This window comes from Pelmatolapia mariae, linkage group LG13 (genome assembly GCF_036321145.2).
Source record: "Pelmatolapia mariae isolate MD_Pm_ZW linkage group LG13, Pm_UMD_F_2, whole genome shotgun sequence".
NCBI lineage: Eukaryota > Metazoa > Chordata > Actinopteri > Cichliformes > Cichlidae > Pelmatolapia > Pelmatolapia mariae.
The window spans coordinates 24,997,079-25,016,529 of NC_086238.1; the positions used below are offsets into that span (position 1 = coordinate 24,997,079).

The 19,451-nt window shown below is 42.1% G+C and overlaps 1 long non-coding RNA gene across 1 annotated transcript in view; it reads right to left on the reverse strand.

The window, feature by feature from the left end:
• LOC135933732 (uncharacterized) overlaps positions 1-12,926 on the reverse strand; it is a 50,730-nt gene extending 37,804 nt beyond the window's left edge. Inside the window, exon 1 of the long non-coding RNA XR_010573918.1 lies at positions 12,795-12,926. This is a non-coding gene — a long non-coding RNA (uncharacterized LOC135933732). The remainder of the gene's footprint in view (positions 1-12,794) is intronic.
• Between the last annotated feature and the right edge of the window lie 6,525 nt (positions 12,927-19,451).

Consider the following 19,451-nt stretch of genomic DNA (forward strand, 5'->3'; position numbering starts at 1 on the left):
TTTAAAACATAATTTCATGGAATGTGAATGTCTTTAAAAAGAGAAGAGGTTTAAAAATTATTTTCTTACGCTACGTTATGTGAGTTCATGACCTTGAGTTTTTTTTCACTTCCGGGGGGAAAGACTCGAGAACAAGAGAGGAAAAAGGGAGTAATGTGAAAATGGTGTAGACAGAGCAAAGACTCCGGGACTGCGTATGTCACCAATGTTGAGGTTGTTCAGCAACAACAAACCAACAGACTGTGGACTTCCCGGTATTTACTCGGAGCGTTTGAGCTGGGCTTTCCGTATCCATTTGTGCTTGGTGAACACGAGGCAAGTTTGGTTACGTTAGCTAGCCGGAGCTAGGCTAACGCCACGGTCCTTGCTGAAGGAGATACCGCCTGAACGGACAGCAGGAGTTTTGAGAGTCGTCTCGGGAGAGAGTCGTTGACGGAGGACGATTCGCTACTACCGAGGGAACCGGAGATTCGTTGCTAGCTGCTGCGAGCGGAGACGGTTGCTACCGCAACGAGCGAGTGATTCATCGGGTGCGGCCAAGACTTCATGGATACACGGAGGTATCGTTATTAAAAAGAGCTCCAACTAAAGCGCGCCAACAAAAACAGACTAAGAGTGCACTCAAAATAAAATTAGACAGTTTGAGAAAAGAGAGATTAAAACCTATCCCCCGGGGTTCTATTTTATTTTCTATATTCGTTCTTCTTCATAAAAAAAAAGGGTTTGAATGTGAGTTTCCTGCAAATGTTTAATACATTTTCTAAAACTGAGATCTCGTGTTGGTTTTATTGCATGGTGTTTTAACATTTAAGTATTCAGATACATAAGCGTTTACAGGCCAAGTGTATTTCCCATAGCCTCCAATTGATTATTTAGACGTGAGAATCATACGATACCCTAGACTGATATTTACTTTTCGAGATGTATCTTTTATCACAGAATGTTTAACCAGGGTTAAGACTTCACCCGAAGGCATAAGGTGGGTTTTATTACACGAGCCGGTGGTAAAAGTGTTACATTTTTGGGGGCTCGTCCGGGATAGATGTATTTTTGTTATGACTGACCTGGTTTTCCTTTATTCAACAAAGAGAGGGAATTAATTTTTTTTTTTGAGATTGCTAAGGTAATTATTTTCATTGCTAATAACAGGGAATTGTCAAGTGTGGTTACATTTATTGTGAGATCTTTTACTGTTTGAGCTAAAAAGAAAAATGGAAGCCGTTGAAATTGAAGCCTGGTGCAAAAAGAAGCAGTTAGCTTATGAACATGCAGTTGTCTTGAGTGATGTGGACCCAGATGTCACAGATGCAGTTCTGCTATCAGCTTTGAGTCAGGTCAAAGTATTTGGGAAATCCGAGATAGTTGACCGTTGTCTTGACGTAGCTTCTAAGACACAGTTTGTACTGATCAAGACTTCAACTGACTTGACCAATCAAACCTTACCTGGTGTTGTTGGACTTCCTGGGGAGGCTGGTCCATGGCCGGCTCATGTGCTCACTGCTCCTGCAGATAATGACGGGTTTCAATCTAAGCTAATGTTATTCCTGAAGACTGAAGGTAAAACTCTTACTGATGTTAGTGGCTTACTTCAGCCTTCACCCCTTGACGTGAACACTGCTCTGATACATGCCATCAGTTCCTTAGTGGATAAATGTAACACCACATCTGTTGATTCTCAGAGCTATCGTAAGCTGCGCATGTTCTCTGGTGTGAAACCTACGCCCAATGGGGAGGAAGAGTATGATGCCTGGGCAGAGCAGACAACACATCTGCTAGAAGAGTGGCAGTGCAGTGACAATATAAAGAAACAGAGGATAGTGGAAAGTCTGAAAGGTCCAGCTGCTGACATTGTAAGATTCCTAAGAGTGCAGAAGCCCACTGCAACTTCATATGACTACATGCAAGTTTTGGAGACAGCTTTTGGAACAACTGAGAGTGCATCCGATCTTCTGGTGAAATTTAGACATACATACCAAAATGTTGGCGAAAAACTGTCTACTTACCTGTTGAGGCTGGATAAACTGCTGCACTGTATTTTCAGAAAAGGAGGCGTGGCACTGTCTGACATGAATCGATTGCGGATGGAGCAGGTTGTGAGAGGAGCACTGCAACAAGACATGATTGCACTTCGTCTTCGTATGACTCACAAGCTGCGAGAACCTCCTTCTTTCAGTGAGTTGCTAAAAGAAGTAAGGGAGGAAGAGGATATGCTCCAAAGCAGAAACGATCTTAAGAACCCAGTAATGTCACAGTCTGTAATTCCTGTTTCCAAGTCGGCACCTGAACAAGAAGTCGATCCTGAAGTAGCAAAGCTGAAAAAAGAGATAAGTGTCATGAAAGCTGAGATGCTTAGTCTTAAAGCTGCTACAGTCGCATCACATCCAGACACCCAGATTCCACAACTAGAAATCCCTGCCAAGACACCTTACAAAAAAAATGCTACCCCACAAAGGTCTGGCTATCAAGAGGATAAACCTGGAATATTTTGCTATAGATGTGGGGAGGATGGACATTTTAAGAGAGAATGTGAGGGTGAAGAAAACCTACTCAAAGTCAATAAGCGCCTCATTAAACTGACAAAGAAATCGGGAAACTACCGCGGGATCCAGTAGAGGAACGGCCTGGCATCCCGGTGGTTGTAAAACGTTCCACCAAGTGCAGCAACTTAGATGGAAAAGTGAACGACAATGTACCTGCAGGCTTAGTGGGCCCTAGCTCTGTAGTGTCAGTACAGATTGAAGGCATTTACTCTAAAGCCATACTCGATTCTGGTTCTCAAGTAACCCTGCTGTACAGATCCTTCTACGACAGATATTTGACACACCTGCCATTGACGTCTATCGACACTTTGGCGATATGGGGTCTTAGTTCCGCCGAGTACCCTTATGATGGCTATTTGTCACTTAGGCTGGAGTTTTTGGAAGCAGACGTAGGCGTGAGTGAGACCATTGATGCACTTGTGTTGGTATGTCCCGACCCAGTTGTGAGAGGTGAAGCTTCCCTGCTTGTTGGCACAAACACACCCACTGTGAGGCGATTGCTTAGCTACTGCAGTGAAAAGGGAGGAGAAAGCTTTGTGAGATCCATGCACATTCACCCGGTCTTCAGAAAAGTTTTCAGTGAGATCTCAGTTCTGCCACCCGATACTGATAATTCAATTCAATTCAATTCAATTTTATTTATATAGCGCCAAATCACAACAAAAGTCGCCTCAAGGCGCTTTATATTGTACAGTAGATAGCACAATAATAAATACAGAGAAAAACCCAACAATCATATCATATGACCCCCTATGAGCAAGCACTTTGGCGACAGTGGGAAGGAAAAACTCCCTTTTAACAGGAAGAAACCTCCGGCAGAACCAGGCTCAGGGAGGGGCGGCCATCTGCTGCGACCGGTTGGGGTGAAAGAAGGAAAACAGGATGAAAGACATGCTGTGGAAGAGAGACAGAGATTAATAACAGATATGATTCGATGCAGAGAGGTCTATTAACACATAGTGAGTGAGAAAGTGACTGGAAAGGAAAAACTCAATGCATCATGGGAATCCCCGGCAGCCTACGTCTATTGCAGCATAACTAAGGGAGGATTCAGGGTCACCTGGTCCAGCCCTAACTATATGCTTTAGCAAAAAGGAAAGTTTTAAGCCTAACCTTGAAAGTAGAGATAGTGTCTGTCTCCTGAATCCAAACTGGAAGCTGGTTCCACAGAAGAGGGGCCTGAAAACTGAAGGCTCTCCCTCCCATTCTACTTTTAAATACTCTAGGAACAACAAGTAAGCCTGCAGAGCGAGAGCGAAGTGCTCTAATAGGGTGATATGGTACTACAAGGTCATTAAGATAAGATGGGGCCTGATTATTTAAGACCTTGTATGTGAGGAGCAGGATTTTGAATTCAATTCTGGATTTAACAGGAAGCCAATGAAGGGAAGCCAAAACAGGAGAAATATGCTCTCTCTTTCTAGTCCCTGTCAGTACTCTTGCTGCAGCATTTTGGATTAACTGAAGACTTTTCAGGGAGTTTTTAGGACATCCTGATAATAATGAGTTACAGTAGTCCAGCCTGGAAGTAATGAAGGCATGAACTAGTTTTTCAGCGTCACTCTGAGACAGGATATTTCTAATTTTAGAGATGTTGCGCAAATGGAAGAAAGCAGTCTTACATATTTGTTTAATATGTGCCTTGAAGGACATGTCCTGGTCAAAAATGACTCCAAGGTTCCTCACAGCATTACTGGAGGCCAAGGTAATGCCATCCAGAGTAAGGATCTGCTTAGATACCATATTTCTAAGATTTTCAGGGCCGAGTACAATAACCTCAGTTTTATCTGAATTAAGAAGCAGGAAGTTAGCGGCCATCCAGGTCTTTATGTCTTTAAGACATTCCTGCAGTTTAACTAATTGGTGTGTGTTACCTGGCTTCATGGATAGATAGAGCTGCGTATCATCTGCATAGCAGTGAAAATTTATGCTATGTCTTCTAATGATGCTACCTAGGGGAAGCATGTATAATGTAAATAGAATTGGTCCTAGCACTGAACCCTGTGGAACTCCATAATTAACCTCAGCATGTGAAGAAGACTCTCCATTTACTTGAACAAATTGGAGTCTATTAGATAGATATGATACAAACCACTGCAGTGCAGTACCTGTAATACCTACAGCATGTTCTAATCGCTCTAATAGGATATTATGGTCGACAGTATCAAACGCTGCACTGAGGTCTAGCAGGACAAGCACAGAGATGAGTCCACTGTCAGAGGCCATAAGAAGATCATTTGTAACCTTCACTAAAGCTGTTTCTGTGCTGTGATGAGCTCTGAAACCTGACTGAAACTCTTCAAATAAGCCATTCCTCTGCAGATGATCTGTTAGCTGTTTGACAACTACTCTTTCAAGGATTTTTGATATGAAAGGAAGGTTGGAGATTGGCCTATAATTAGCTAAGACAGCTGGGTCTAGAGATTGCTTTTTAAGTAAGGGTTTAACTACAGCCACCTTGAAGGCCTGTGGTACATAGCCAATTATTAGAGATAGATTGATCATATTTAAGATTGAAGAATTAATTAATGGCAGGACTTCTTTGAGCAGTTTTGTAGGAATGGGGTCTAAAAGACACGTTGATGGTTTGGAGGAAGTAATTATTGAAGTTAACTCAGAAAGATCGATTGGAGAAAAAGAGTCTAACTTAACATCAATGGTACTAAAAGTAGCTGTAGACGATATTACATCTGTGGGATGATTATTGGTAATTTTTTCTCTAATGATAAAAATTTTATTTCTGAAGAAGTTCATGAAGTCATTACTAGTTAACGTTAAAGGGATTGTTGGCTCAGTAGAGCTCTGACTTTTTGTCAGCCTGGCTACAGTGCTGAAGAGAAACCTGGGGTTGTTCTTATTTTCTTCAATCAGTGACGAATAGTAAGATGTTCTGGCTTTGCGGAGGGCTTTCTTATAAAGCAGCAAACTATTTCTCCAGGCTAAATGATGATCCTCTAAATTTGTGACACGCCATTTCCTCTCCAGCTTACGAGTTATCTGCTTTAGGCTACGTGTTTGAGAATTATACCACGGAGTCAGGTACTTCTGATTTGAGACCTTAGTTTTCACTGGAGCTACAGTATCCAGAGTCGTACGTAGTGAGGAGGTAAAATTATTAACAAGATAATCGACCTCTGTTGGAGTAGCGTTCAGATAGCTGCCCTGCTCTATGTTGGTACAGGGCATTGAAGATGATAACAGTGGGTGGATTATATTCTTAAACTTAGTTACAGCACTATCAGAAAGACATCTAGTTTGATAAAGTCTACTCTCCACTGCTGTGTAATCAATTATTGTAAATGTAAATGTTATCAGGAAATGATCAGACAGCAGAGGGTTTTCAGGAAACACTGTTAAATGTTCAGTTTCTATGCCATATGTTAAAACAAGATCTAGAGTGTGATTAAAGTGGTGGGTGGGTTCTTTTACATTTTGAGAGAAGCCAATTGAGTCTAATAACAGATTAAATGCAATTTTGAGGCTGTCATTTTTAGCATCTACATGGATGTTAAAATCACCCACAATAATTATTTTATCTGAGTTGAGCACTAAATCAGATAAAAAGTCTGAGAAATCAGAGAGAAACTCTGTGTAAGGCCCAGGTGGACGATAGATGATAACAAGTAAGACTGGTTTCTGAGTTTTACAGCTGGGTTGGACAAGGCTAAGCATCAGGCTTTCAAATGAATTAAAAGTCTGTCTTGGTCTTTCGTTAATTAATAGACTGGTGTGAAAAATTGCTGCCACACCGCCCCCTCGGCCTGTGCTTCGAGGTTTCTGGTAGTTAGAATGACTCGGGGGTGTTGATTCATTTAAACTAACATAATCATCCTGCTGCAACCAGGTTTCTGTAAGGCAGAGTAAATCGATTTGTTGGTCAATTATTAAGTCATGTACTAACAGAGACTTGGAGGAGAGAGACCTAATATTTAATAATCCACATTTCACTGTTTTACTCTTTGGTTCAGATGTGGATTCTGTATTGTTCTTTCTTTTTGATTTTTTATGTTTAAGTTTTTTATTGCTGGTTTTTGGTTTGTTTTTTGTCTGTTTGGGAGCTGACACAGTCTCAATGGAGATGGTTTTTTGGGGGGGTAGCGGGAGGAGAGAAGCTGCAGAGAGGCGTGTAAGACTGCAACTCTGCTTCCTGGTCCCAACCAATAATAACCAGAGAGGAACTGTGTGGTTCACTCAAACCAAACCTGTCACCATACGGCCTGGGGGAGTCGCCAAAGTGACTGGGGCACCAAAGTTTCAGGGAGTGCTGAGCACTCAGACAATCCTTGTAGACTCGCCTGATGACCCTGCGAACGAGTCACGGTTTCCCGATGGACTCCTGGTGAGACCAGAGTTGCAGACCTCCACTGGTGTGACGGCCAAAAGAATTACTGTTCTAGTTAGAAACATGTCAGCACGGGAAATTACCTTGACCAGAGGGACGCCAATAGCTCATCTGTTTCCAGTCGACGTTGTGTCATCTCCACCTGGGAAGGAAGAGTCTGAAGTTGAGTCACCTGGAAAGTTGAGCTCCTCTTCTTTCAACTTTGGAGACTCACCAGTTCCTAAGGAGTGGAAAGAAAGATTGGTGACAAAAATGATGGAACGGAGTGAGGTTTTCTCTCTGCATGAGTTTGATGTAGGATGCAGTAAGAGCACCCAGCACACTATCAAAACCACAGAGGACAAACCATTTCGTGAGAGGTCTCGTCGGCTGCCGCCTGCAGACGTGGAGGCATTGAGACAGCATCTATCGCAGCTAAAAAACGCTGGTGTTGTTACAGAGTCACGCAGTCCTTATGCCTCACCCATTGTGGTCGTGAGGAAGAAGAATGGGAAAATAAGGATGTGTGTGGATTTCCGGACTCTAAACCGCCGCACTGTCCCAGACCAATACACGGTGCCAAGAATTGAAGATGCTTTGGCCTGTCTCAGTGGAAGCAAGTGGTTTAGTGTGCTTGATCTTCGGAGTGGATATTATCAAGTGCCTATGGCAGACTCCGACAAAGACAAGACAGCATTCATTTGCCCGGCTGGATTCTTCCAATTTGAAAGAATGCCACAGGGAGTGACAGGGGCTCCTGCTACGTTTCAGCGGGTAATGGAACAGACTGTTGGAGACATGAACTTGCTTGAGGTATTGGTTTATCTCGATGATCTCATTGTGTTTGGAGCAACGCTTGAGGAGCATGAGACCAGGTTGCTAAAGGTGCTTGACCGTTTAAGGGACGAAGGACTGAAGTTGTCACTGGATAAATGCCAGTTTTGTCAGCCATCAGTAACTTATGTTGGACACATTATATCTCAAGATGGGGTATCTACCGATCCAAAGAAGACTGAAGCTGTAACCACATGGCCGAGACCCAACACTGTGACTGCATTACGGTCATTTCTTGGATTCTGTGGGTACTACAGGCGCTTCGTGAAGGATTATTCCAAGGTAGCTCACCCATTGAACCAACTGTTGTCCGGTTACCCCCCAGCTGCAAAGAAGAAAGCAAAGGAAAAGCAGGATAGCACTTACCTTAACCCCTCAGAGCCTTTTGGTGGTCGATGGAGTGAAGAATGTGAAGCAGCCTTCGAGGAGCTGAAGCGACGACTTACCCAAGCTCCTGTGTTGGCTTTTGCGAATCCTCAGCTACCTTATGTGCTACATGTAGACGCTAGCCGGGAAGGGCTAGGAGGAGTGTTGTACCAGGATCAAGGTGAAGGATTGAGACCTGTGGCTTTCGTCAGTCGGAGTTTGACTCCTTCAGAGAAGAATTACCCAGCCCATAAATTGGAATTTTTGGCGCTGAAGTGGGCGGTAGTGGACAAACTGCATGACTATCTGTATGGGACCAAGTTTGAGGTGAGGACAGACAACAACCCTCTGACATATGTGCTAACGTCTGCCAAGCTAGACGCGACGGGTCACCGTTGGCTTGCTGCTCTATCTACATATGACTTCAGTCTCAAGTACAGATCAGGAGTCCAAAACATTGATGCCGACGCTCTCTCTCGCCGCCCACATCCGAGTTCAATACACAAGTCAGAGTGGAACGACATTCCTGCAGCAGGCGTGAGGGCCATGTGTCAAATGTCTGTGGTGATAAAGCACAGAAATCCACACTCTGGAAGAGCCATTGACCCTTTTGGCACTTCTCCACAAGCTATCCCACAAGCTTATTGCAATCTGGCTTCTTTGAGTGTTAAAAATATGCCCTTTGTGAGTCTTACTGAGTTGTCAACCGCTCAGCGGGAAGATCCTGGCATAGGACAAGTGTGGTCAGCTCTGAGTAATGGCAATAGCAACCAAGTTGACAAGACCAAGCATCCAACTTGCTCTTTGCTGTTGAGAGAGTGGGACAGGTTAAAGATGCAGAAAGGAGTGGTGTATCGCATTGTAACTCCTCCAGGTAAATCACGCTGTTCTCAGTTGGTACTACCAGAAAAGTACAGAACCACCGTACTGAAATCACTGCACGATGACTCAGGTCATTTGGGCCTCGACAAGACATACGGCCTGATTAAAGATCGGTTTTACTGGCCTCGGATGAAGTCAGAGATTGAAGAGTATTGCAAGTCTTGTGAGAGGTGCATAAAAAGAAAGACTCTACCCAAGAGAGTTGCACCTTTGTCGCATTTGCAAAGTGATGGACCATTTGACCTCGTTTGTATGGACTTTCTGTCCATTGAGCCTGATTCGAGCAACACAGAAAATGTTCTGGTCATTACTGATCACTACACTCGCTATGCTCAAGCTTTTCCAACAAAAGACCAGAAAGCCTCTACAGTTGCAAAAGTGTTGCTGGAGAAGTATTTTGTTCATTATGGATTGCCACAGAGGATGCACAGTGATCAGGGCAGAGATTTTGAAAGTCGTCTTGTCCATGAAGTTTTGAGTTCACTTGGAGTTGAAAAATCAAGAACGACGCCCTATCATCCTCAAGGAGACCCCCAACCCGAGAGGTTTAATAGGACATTGTTGGACATGTTAGGGACTCTGGAACCGAACAAAAAGAAAAAATCGAGTCAGCACATTGTTCATTTGGTTCATGCTTATAATTGCACTCCTAATGAAGCTACAGGATTCTCTCCCTATTTTCTTATGTTTGGGCGTGAAGCCAGATTACCTGTGGATCTATGTTTTGAGACTTCCAGTGATGGCACACAACAGAAAACTTACCTCAAGTACGTTTCTGACATGAGGAAGGAGTTAAAGGCTGCCTATGAACTAGCAGAGTCCGTCGCTGCCAAGCAAAATGATAACAATAAGCAGAGGTATGACAAAAGAATCAGATTCACACAGTTGTTACCTGGAGACAGAGTCTTGCTACGAAACCTCGGCTTACAAGGGAAGCATAAACTGGCCGATCGCTGGGCGTCAAAACCATATGTTGTGGAAAGCAAGATGCCGAACCTACCAGTGTTCCGGCTGAAACCTGAAGATGGTGATGGACCAATCAAGATCCTCCATCGAAATCACCTACTGCCTCTTGGGAAGAGGATATGTCTAGATCCTGAATCCCATACGGATCTTACACCTACGAGGAGAGTTCTTCGACGGAGAAAACAGAAAGAACGCACAGACAAGCCTGAAGAGGAAAAGACACTATCACAGAAAACGCCAGATAAAGACTCTGAAAGAGAAGGAGTTACACCCAGTGATCAAGTTGAAAAAGAGTACACTGACTCAGAGGATGAGGACTATGGACTTTGGTATGATTCAACCGTTGAACCTCTCAGAAACAACATGGATGATGATACTCTGGAACCATTCAGTCTGGATTTGGATATTTCCTTAAGCGACTTGACTGAACAACCAAAAACAGTTGAGCTGGGAGTAACGCAGGAATGTGTGGAGGAACCTGAAATGGACAGTGTAAATGAATTTGAGTCTACTGAGACAACCGAAACTGAACTACCAGAGACTTGCGAGAATCACGAAGAGACTGACAAAGACAAAACACTGACTGAAGACATTCTCTTGCCAGAAGAAGACACTGAACTTAACTCTGAGACTAATCCTGACTTTGACATTAAGACCCGACCTCAGAGGTTAAGGAGGGCTCCTTTAAGGTTAACTTATGATGAACCAGGTCATCCCAGTGTTGTAGCAGCCCCTACAGTGAAATATGTCTCTTGTATTTACAAGTGGATAGGTACACCCATCTTTGCTTAGTTGTGTGTTTTACTCACCAGTTGTGCCATAATGGTTTATGTTTTCAAGGTACAAAGTCATGAGGGCATGCTTTTATTTGGTGGGGGGAGAGTGTAATACTCTGATAAATATCAGTGGTATTTATTTTGTATTTTTTTTTCATGGGAATAAGTTAAAGATAAAATTACAGTTCATGGTGAAGCTAAAATTTGCATAAATATTTGATATAAATAAATGTATTAAAATGCATAAATTGTTGTGTTTGAAATCAGTTACTTTAAAACATAATTTCATGGAATGTGAATGTCTTTAAAAAGAGAAGAGGTTTAAAAATTATTTTCTTACGCTACGTTATGTGAGTTCATGACCTTGAGTTTTTTTTCACTTCCGGGGGGAAAGACTCGAGAACAAGAGAGGAAAAAGGGAGTAATGTGAAAATGGTGTAGACAGAGCAAAGACTCCGGGACTGCGTATGTCACCAATGTTGAGGTTGTTCAGCAACAACAAACCAACAGACTGTGGACTTCCCGGTATTTACTCGGAGCGTTTGAGCTGGGCTTTCCGTATCCATTTGTGCTTGGTGAACACGAGGCAAGTTTGGTTACGTTAGCTAGCCGGAGCTAGGCTAACGCCACGGTCCTTGCTGAAGGAGATACCGCCTGAACGGACAGCAGGAGTTTTGAGAGTCGTCTCGGGAGAGAGTCGTTGACGGAGGACGATTCGCTACTACCGAGGGAACCGGAGATTCGTTGCTAGCTGCTGCGAGCGGAGACGGTTGCTACCGCAACGAGCGAGTGATTCATCGGGTGCGGCCAAGACTTCATGGATACACGGAGGTATCGTTATTAAAAAGAGCTCCAACTAAAGCGCGCCAACAAAAACAGACTAAGAGTGCACTCAAAATAAAATTAGACAGTTTGAGAAAAGAGAGATTAAAACCTATCCCCCGGGGTTCTATTTTATTTTCTATATTCGTTCTTCTTCATAAAAAAAAAGGGTTTGAATGTGAGTTTCCCGCAAATGTTTAATACATTTTCTAAAACTGAGATCTCGTGTTGGTTTTATTGCATGGTGTTTTAACATTTAAGTATTCAGATACATAAGCGTTTACAGGCCAAGTGTATTTCCCATAGCCTCCAATTGATTATTTAGACGTGAGAATCATACGATACCCTAGACTGATATTTACTTTTCGAGATGTATCTTTTATCACAGAATGTTTAACCAGGGTTAAGACTTCACCCGAAGGCATAAGGTGGGTTTTATTACACGAGCCGGTGGTAAAAGTGTTACATATATATATATATATATATATATATATATATACATATATGTACACTCAGAAAAATAAAGGTGCCAACTGAAACCAAAAGTGGTTCTTTAGACTGATGCCACAAAGAACCTTTCAAACAATGGTTCTTTGAAGAACCATTTCTTTCAGTCGTTCATTGAAGAACCTTTAATGGTTTTTCAAAGAACCTTTTTTAAAATGGTTCTTTAGAGAACCATTTTTAAAAGCTCCTTCAAATGGTTCTTTAAAAAAAACATTTTAAAGAACCATTTTAAATCTTTCAAAATAAAATGTATCATAAATTGAATTTAGGTAGGATAAAATAAATACGAGCACAGCATAGACATATATTAATGGTTTATTGTCATTTCATAATATACCAAAAGACAAAAAGGCATTTTAACCCTCAGCACCACATCACTACTAATACATGTTACATATTAGTCATTTAAACAGTAATAATTAAACATTTTTACTATACTTTAAATAAATATATATATGAATACTATATCTATAGATAACACAACAATTAATACATGTATTATTTAATTAATAAAACATCAGAAAGTGATAAAGACACATTAGAAATAGCAATTGCTTCATAACAGACGAATAAATCAACACATTTTCATCAGCAGATGTTTGCATAATCTGTAAAAATATTTCAACAAGTTTTTGATTAAAATTATCAATGAACTTCAGCCTTACGTTATGTAAGGTAAGTTTCATGTTGAACTCATGGTTCTTTGTTAGTCCAGTTTAGGACAATGTCTCTGACATATGTATCATATCAAATATATGTCATATCAAAACAAGCCCACACCTGCAGTTGTTTCAGTTTTTCACATGTGTTTCCTGTCAGCTGGTCAACCGCACTCAGGTGGACATCCATATCAGCCAACCAAACGACAAGCTCCTCCCTTTGTGCTTCAAATCCCTCCCACTCTTAGACAAGGAGCTGAGAGAGAGAAAACAAGGGTCAATTATAAAGAAGAGAGAAAAGTGAAACCATCCTCAGAAGGTCTGACTCGCATACCTGCAGTCAACCTATGATGGACTCCAGTTTGGCGTCATCACAGCGGCGGCCGCACTCCCTCACCAATGCCAGCAGCCGAGTCTGCAGGGTGCCCTGGAAGAGCAGAGTTAATGTTCGACTCTTCCTGGTCAGTCTCTCCAGCTGGGTGAGCCGAGGTTTCCCCTCTCACCGCCGCCTCTGAACACACGAACACAAATTGCATGTGAAGCAGGAGGTGCAGATTTTTTTGCTGTTCTTTTCTAAATCCAGGCTTGATAACGTGAAGGTATTTGGAAAACTTTTTTGGCCAGCGGACGACTGTTGCCTCGCAGAAAGTCAAATAAAATGTATGCGATACACAATCAATTCACAAGAACACATTATAAAAAACAAGTCCAGTTCTTGCCTGATTTCAAGTGAATTCTGCATCAAAACAGGGTAACAGAATTAAAATGAGTGTTTGCAGCAAATGTGAGCACAAAGCCTCACTTTGTACAAGCCTGCTATTAAAGTTCTCCTCTATGCAGACAACGCTCCTGTTTTCAAGGCACAACTTGGATCTGCTGTACAAATCTTATGGATACACGCTAAATGAAACAGAAGTTTGCACAACTCCAGATTCTGATCCCTCCACCTAATATGGTCCCAAAAGGCTAACAAATACCCACATAGCAATAGCAATAAAGCAAATGTTGAGGCTTCAAAATACAAAGTCCATAAACCAATGGCTGACATGGGTTTTATCATAAGGGTGATAAATATACAACATATGTTTTTAAGACTAAAAGTATAATACAGATTTTAGTCTGAGAGATTTGATGTTCATTTACCTGCAGATGCACTATACGTGCCTGCTCCGTGGTTTTCCACAACGTTTTGCACATCACTATTTAATACAGGAAGTAGGTGAACTAAAACAAGTCATCTTTCTTTGTGAGAGGACAATATTAATGAAACAAACCTCAATGACATCATAGAGATCCCTAAAGATGCTCCTGCTGCTTTTCTTCCTCCTCATCCTAAGCTTCCTTCTCCTTGTCCTCGACTTCCATCCAATTGTAATTCAATCTAATTGTTTTTCTCCCTCTCGTCTTCCTCATGTTGTTGGAGCTGTGAACAGAATTAATGTGAATCTGAATTGATTTTTGCAAACAAGAAAAATCTACAGCTTTTCGGTCAGAGGTGGTCTTGTGATTTAAGCCGGGTAGAGTAGACTTATGTGTTGATACTGCCTGCTTCAGCTCTACGACTGGCTGCTGAGTGATATTTACACCCTGGCTGGATTACAATCTTTAACCACGTGCTGAACTTTGGCCCAGCGTTGATTTGTCTTGTTAGTATAATGACCTCTCTTGGCTTAATGTATGATGGTGGATAAATGAAATGTACAAAGAAAATTTAACTACAGGGTGTGCCATTTATATGGATACACCGTACTAAAATGGGAATGGTTGGTGATATTAAAGTCCTGTTTGTGGCACATTAGTATGTGTGAGGGGGCAAACTCCTCAAGATGGGTGGTGACCATGATAACACTCAGTAGTCGCCTCATTGTTCTGACACACACAACAAAACTATTGACTACACTACACACTAACTACACAAGATTTGCACTAAACGTCGCAAATCTCTCGCATCTCAAAACACCGCCGTCACTCCTAAAACTTCCCCCTTCCTAAACAACTAAATGCCGCCATATCATTATTTGATTGGTCGACATGGTACATTTTTCGACCAATAGGAAAGGGTTTTTTTGGTTTTGGTTTTGGTTTTGCTCACAGGCGGAGAGTGCTTTTGAGTGTTTTCCTTATAAAACGCCATTTTTACCGTTTCTTCCCGCAGTAAATATAAACAACGCTAGTATTCAGGAAGAAAACCAAACATTGCAGATATTTTTATCATAACTCTGGTTTTACGTGGCCTATCAACACAATTTAAAAACTGGTATAAAGTCCACACTTTTTCCATCAATTGTTCCGTCTGTCCTGCTCACATCTCCAGTGGTTGTACACGTTGTCATTAACGTGGCTTCACTCCACATCAGCCACGCCGCTTTGCTAGCTAAAACACCGGTGCACATAAGGACGCTGTCATAGCCTGTCGACGACGTTCATTAGCAGCGTATATACGAATGTGAATCGCATTATTGGCTGGACTATGGGATAAGGCGGCATCGTTCTAATCCCATACGGGAGCAGCCAGTCACTTACTGACTAACACTGCAAAACAGAATTGTTAAAGTTTTGATTTTAATTTCAATTCAGGTTAGATTTTGTTTTTGTGTGCAGAGACCGTGCCAGCAGTGCGCGATTCCAAGAGAATGAGTCTGCATCAATGTTCACCTTCCCCGGCCTGTATTTGACATCAAACCTGAAATCTGCCAGCTCACCTACCCAGCGGTGGCCTACTGCATTCAGCTTTGCAGTACTCATCACATATGTGAGGGGATTATTGTCTGTATAGACCAGGGGTCGCATGTGGCTCTTTCATCCTTATACTGCGGCTCCGCGTGGCTTGGGACAATACACTTCCATTTAATACTTATCATTAAATTGATAAGTATTTAATGATAAGTATTAAGTTATATAATAAATATAATAAAATTATATTTTATTATTTTTGTTGCTCAAAATAAGCATCGCATAACGTGGAAGCCGGTGTACCCGCCAAAACGCCATGCATTTATCGAGACTTTCAACCTCGGGTAGGCCAAGTATGGAGAAATGTAAGAAAAGAAAAATATCAGAAGAAAATAGAACATTTAATGATGCCTGGGCAGATTCATTTGCATTTACTTCTGACGAGAGTGGCCTACCAGTATGCCTAATTTGTGGAGAGAGACTGGCTAACAATAAAAGGTCAAATGTCGAAATAAAAACACAGCCTTTGCTGAAAAATATCCAGAGGGAGAAGAGAGGAAAAAAGCCTTTTTGGAAGTGATTTGGAAGGCTGATCTGTGGAAACATCAATTCAAGAAGTGGATGAAGTCTGCATATGCAAGTTTTGTGGCCGCTCAGGAAATAGTCAGGCGTGGGAAGCCGTTGACGGACAGAGAATATATGAAGGAATCATTCATTAAGATTTCAGAACACCTATTCGCTGACTTTAAAAACCAGAGTGCACAATCTCCGTGCAGAAAATCAGAGCGATGCCTCGCTCTGCGAAGACTATCAAAGACAGAACCATCAAAATGGCAGAAAATATCACAAGACAGCAAATTAAAGACGTCAGTTCAGCTGCAGCGTACTCAATTGCCTGTGATGAGTCCAAAGACAAAAGTGACAGTGAACAAATAGCGCTGTTTTAGCAATATGTGAACTCTGCTGACCACAGCAAGAAATGATTGAGCTGATAGCACTAAAATGCCAGACACGGGGGAGGACATCTGTGAGGCTGTGATGATTGTTTAAGAGTCAAAGAAATAAAAACAAGCCACCTAGTGTCAGTGGCTACTGATGGGGCACCAAGTATGACTGGAGGGCACAGGGGCTTTGTGGCCTGGCTGCAGAAGTCACTGGATAGAAAGCTGCTGACGTTTCACTGCATCCTGCACCAAGAGGCATTGTGTGCGCAAACCTTTCCTCCAGAATGCACAGAGGTCATAAATGTTGTCATTCAGATCATCAATAAAATAATGGCAAAAGGTTTAAATCCAGAACTGTTCATTACTGGATGAGGTGGAGAGCATTTACCCTGATCTCCTGCTGTATAACAGAGTGTCCAGAGGAGAGGTGCTGAAACGCTTTGCTGCATGTCTGGGAGAGGTGAAAACTTTCATGAGCAGCAAAGGGATCACCTTTTCTGAGCTGGAACAGCCAGAGTGGCTGAAAAAGCTGCACTTCGTGGACATTACAGCGAACCTGAAGAAGCTGAATACAACTCTGCAGGGGAGAGGAGGCACAGCGTTACACATGCTGGAGGAGGTGTTAGCGTTTGAGTGCAAACTGACAGTTTTAGCCAGAGATTCACAGAGAGGCACACTGTTTCACTTCCCCTCTTTAAGGGAGTTCAAACAAGCTCACAAGGTGATAAATTCAGAGCATTTGCAGTCTGCAAACACCATAATTATTTGGGAAATAATTCCACGAGTTCAGAGAGGAAAAACCCACATTATCCTTCCCCGTCACAGCCCTGACCATCGATCCATCCCTGTTAAATGTGACTGGATTTTCAGGTATAAGTCAACCTGATCTGGAGCTGGAGCTGGCTGACATAGCTGACAAAGATATGAGGGTGTCCAAATTCAAACGCTTGACAGAGTATCTTGAAGATGTTGCCCATCAGAAGGCCACTCTTGTTCAGAATCACAAATGGAGTGATACTGAGAACCTTGTTTGAAACATTGAATGCCATCCCCGACACACAAACATGAAGAAATATGCATTTGGAGTCCTGTCGATCTTCAGATCCACATACGTATGTGAGCAGCTATTCTCCACCATGAACTGTGTTACAAACAAACACAACTCACGCCTCACAGACGACAGCTTACAGTCCTGCGTAGATGAAAGTGACTTCATGACGCCCTGATTTGCAGACGCTGTGCGCAGAGGTTCAGGAGCAGAAGTCCCATATTAAACTTACCACGGCAGACCCGACGATGTTTGCATGAACATGCTCTTCAGCATCTCTTTATTGACCACTTTAGTTCACTGAAACTTCAATGCCAGTTTAGTTTAAGACATTAAACTGGTCGCGCTTTGAATCCAATTGATAATAACAGAGCTATGCTGGACATAAGCAACTGTGTTAGTGTGACGCCCTGCATATTTGAAGGATTACGATAAACTTCAGTTCTTACTGAATCTATAACATTGCCTTGATCTGCCTACATCATTTTAAAATGCATTTTTTAAAAATAGTTTGTGTTGTTAAATGAGTTTTGTGTCACTGTGCACAGTGAAAAACTCACCTGATGTAGTGGTAAGGCCATGTTCACCACTAGATGGTGACAACCTGCCACAGGTATTTTCTATACGCACTAAATTTCACACTAAAAAGCCTTGGTGGGAATTTTTGTTTGCATAGAAAGTAAAGGAAAAAATGTCTTGAGGTCTTTTTCCAGTGTTTTCAAGATTGTGTTTTTCAGATACACATCAAAGCTTCACACAGACAAACACACACACAAAACAACAAAATATGTCAAATTACATAAGATAAGATAAGATAACCTTTATTAGTCCCACGCGCGGGAAATTTGTTTTGTTACAGCGGTGGAAACTGCAAAGTTACATGGAGAATTAGAAAAAAGAAAAACACTGGAATGGAGTGTGATATCAATAGAAACTGTACACAATAGAATAGAATAAAATAAAATAAATATATATACAATCAAAAACAATAGAATACAAATGCTATATACAATTGAGTATAATACAACGATGCCGGAAAAGAATATTGCACTTACTGTTATTGCTATTGCACATGTGTGGATGGGTGTGTTTGATCAGTTGAAGTCTTTGTTGTGGAGTCTGACAGCAGTAGGGAGGAAAGACCTGCGAAATCTCTCCATCCCTCATCGTGGGTGCCGCAGCCTGCCACTGAAGGAGCTGCTCAGTGTTGTCAGAGTCTCTTGCACGGGGTGGGAGATGTTGTCCAACAGGGATGACAGCTTAGCCACCATTCTCCTGTCACTCACCACCTCCACTGGGTCCAGAGGGCGTCCTAGAACACAGCTGGCCCTTCTGATCAGCCTGTTCAGTCTCTTCCTGTCCCCAGCAGAGATGCTGCTGCCCCAGCAGACCACACCCTAAAAGATGGCTGAGGCCGCCACAGAGTCATAGAAGGTCATGCACGTCTCATTCATTTTTTGAGAATCTCCCCACTTTTAGTTTTCATGGAAAATAACTTGTGTTATTCATGGCATGACATCATTTCCAATAACTTTGTCAGGTCAGTAAATAGCTGCCACATAAGTACAAATCTAAATCATACATGTGTATTATAGAAAAAAAAAGCAAAAACCGTTGTGCTGTTTGTTCATAATAAATGGGTAGGGGTGCATAGTCAGTAAAAGTCACCAAGGCTCTGCAGAGCTCCAAACCTCCTCTGCCACAAACAGAAGCATCAAAAATGTGCGCTGGGAGCTTCATGGCATGGTTTTCTACAGCCAAGCAAATCTATATGTATGTGGCCAAGAACCTTAGTCCATGTAGGGTATCTTAGCACAGTTTACTTGTGTCAGTTAGGTCAGCTAGTGGGAGGGCAGAGAGGGCAGCCTTTACATTATTTTATTGTAGAGTGACAGGAACTGCCTATGAGCTTCTAATCAGGCAGAAGTATTGACAGAAAATATATCAAAGGAAATACATTGATGAAAATCAAAGAAGAGAAATATTTATGTGATGTTCCATTTTCCTGAGAACTGATTGGCTGTGATGACTCCTTCAAGTACTACATGCTACTTTGTCCTGCTAGTTAAGCCTGCTGTCTGTTCTCAGGCCTCCTCCTGTTTCACTGACATAT